Source organism: Aedes albopictus, chromosome 3 (assembly GCF_035046485.1).
Source record: "Aedes albopictus strain Foshan chromosome 3, AalbF5, whole genome shotgun sequence".
NCBI classification, from domain to species: domain Eukaryota; kingdom Metazoa; phylum Arthropoda; class Insecta; order Diptera; family Culicidae; genus Aedes; species Aedes albopictus.
In genome coordinates, this window is record NC_085138.1 from 437,461,668 (window position 1) to 437,464,693 (window position 3,026).

Here is a 3,026-nt window from a genome sequence, read left to right on the forward strand (position 1 = left end):
AAATTTTCTCGACTCCCTGGGCATAGTGTATCATTGAACTTGCCTCACAATATACAAATTCTTGCAATGGCAGGCACAGGAAGCCCTTCAATCAAAAACTGTGGAAGTGCTCAAAGAACACTAAGTTGAAGCGAGGCAGGCCGAGTGGGGACGTCGAACCATAAAAAGGAAGAAGAAGAAGTGATCTATCCACGTCATGGGACCCCCGTAAGTCTTTCATATGATCCTCCAAAAACATTCCTGAGATCCCCCTTAACACCGGCTCAATCCTGCACAAGATTCTTAGTTGTTCTTAGCATAAAAAAATCGACTACCAAAATGTTTATCCATTTTTTATTACATAAAACTCATCCCATTTCAATCCGCTCCCTCAGTCATAAATTAAATTGATTTGCTTCAACTGCGATTCACAAATCATGTCCACCTCAACACACGGGTGTTATTTTTTGAAGTTTCATGAAACCTGAGGAATCTATTTTCCCCACTCCCACCGCATGTTTTCCATAGCCTACAAATTGAATCAATTATTGTAATTTACTTCCGAAACGACAAACTCTCAATCTCCTTCACCCACGACAAAGAATACAATCATCATCGTTTGCCGCCACCGCCGTTTGCGGGTACGGTTATTGATGGGTTCAGGACCTACTTTCTTTGCTAGCGAAAAAAGAAGTACTTTTTCTAATTCAAATTGAATTTCTTTTCTGTTTCTTGCAGAATGCTTCCCTCAGCCGAAAAAAAAGTTCAAAGTTTACGTCTTCAGACACCCAAGGGACACAGACTTCTCCCGTACCCAACGGGGATGCTAAATGTATTGCGCGCGCGGGTGTGTAATGGCGTATTTTAGCCTGTACAGAGTGCATTGTACCACGACGAGAAGGAAACACCACAAGCAATGACAAAAACGGATTCCATCTATCAATTCACTCCGGGAACGCCGAACGGTTGCAGGGATCCCGACTGAAAGCAACGCAGGAATCCGGACGAAGCAATACCTAAATGCCAATGGAAGTTCGTTCGGGGAAGGGCTCGTAGTCGGTTGGGATACCAGTGCACAGTGGGAAAAATCGACCCAAAAAAACGGATCTTTTAACGCCGCTGGTTTCGGAACATGCAGTTGACTATTTCTGACGTAAAAAAGTACGAGGAATCGATTGGTGCCAAATTCATTCGCCGCACGGCACGGGAAGTGGTCCATTTTGCCCGATTTTGCCCTTTTTTCATACAAAAAGATAATTAAAATGTACTTTTGAACAACGAGCACGACTGTAAATCGTTGAAAATAACTGCAGGTGTAATTAGAGGTTAATAGCAATCATAAAAATAAATGAAAGATCCTTTCAAATGTTTATTTTGCCCCATATGCCCCAACAACTGCTGAAAATTGTGAATTTTACATAACTATGAATGGGTTTTTAATGTTGCAGATTTGAAGTTGTTTTTTTTTCATAAACAAAAAGCACTAGATCTACTATCACCAGATTCATCTTCAGGAGTTGTCCAATTTACCCCATGTTGCCCTATTAACATAGAAAAATGAGATTTAAAAAAGTATTTATAAGAAACAGATACTGCTATGGAACGTTGAAATTAATTTTAGCTGCAATTGGAATCTAACAGTAATCATGCGCGTATGTGGAAGATCATTTCCCTATTTTACCCTACATGCCCCAAAAACTGCTGGATAAGAACATTTTTTGTATTGTTTGTAATGTCACTGGTTGTAATACTTGAAGTCGTATATACAAATACGGTTTATCGATTAGCTTAAGAACCATTCGCGGGAGTGTGCAGACAGCTGTCCATTTTACCCCAATTTGTCCTGATTTTTTGTCGTCTCATGAATAAATTTATTTCCTGTATTTGCTTATGTCCGAAATGATGGACCTCTGGTACTGAAACCAATGTAATTGAAAGAACAGTTCAAATATATGACTTTTTCTAATTCCAGCTTTTGGTGGGGAATTCAGGGTAAAATAATCATTAATCTTAATCTTAATATGTGGCAAATATGCACACAAGTGATTAAATGAGGCATCTTAAATATATAATCTGGTGCTTTAAGACGCCCTATTGAATCAGTTTAGTGCATGTTTGATATATTTTATAAAACGCCTATTATGCCCTTAATTCCTCATCCAAAGCTGAATTTATAGAAAAAGTCATATATAATATAGTCTTTATTTATATGTCTTTTTGATAACATTGGTTTCAGTACCAATGCAAATAAGGGCAATTAATTGATTCATTATATGATAACTCAGGGTAAATTGGGGTAAAATGGACAGCTATTCATACCAATCCGAGAAAAATTCTGGTATTAATCGATAAACCGCATTTGTATACATCAAAAATGATCAATGGCTTCATGTTTTGCAACCAGCGACATATCAAAACCATACAACATATGTTAATATTCAGCAGTTTTAGGGGCATACAGGGTAAAATAGGGAAAAGATCTTTCATATCTGCGTTGATAACTGTTAGCTTCATATTGAACCTAAAAATTATTTTAATGCTGCATAGCAGTATCTGTTTCTTATAAATACATTTTAAATATAATTTTTCTATGAAAAAAGGCAAAATGGGGCAAATTGGACAACTCTCGAAGATGATTGTGGTGGTAATAGATCCAGCACTTTTTGTTAATGCCAAACAAATCAACTTCAAATCAGAAATATTAAAAAGCCATTAATAATTAGGTAAAAGTGTGAATTTCCAGCAGTGGTTGGGGCATATGGGGCAAAATAAGCATTTGCAAAGATATTTCATGCATTCTTATGATTGCTGTTAACCTATAATTACACCTACAGCTATTTTCAGCAATCTACAGTCGTGTTGGTTGTTTGAAAGTACATTTTGATTCTCTTTTTGTATGAAAAAAGGGCAAAATAGGGCAATATGGACCCCTTCCCGTGCCGTGCGGTGAATGAATTTAGCGCCAATCGATTTCTTGTACTTTTTTACGTCAGAAATGGTCAACTTCACGTACCGAAACCAGCGGTGTTAAAAGATCCGGTTTTTGG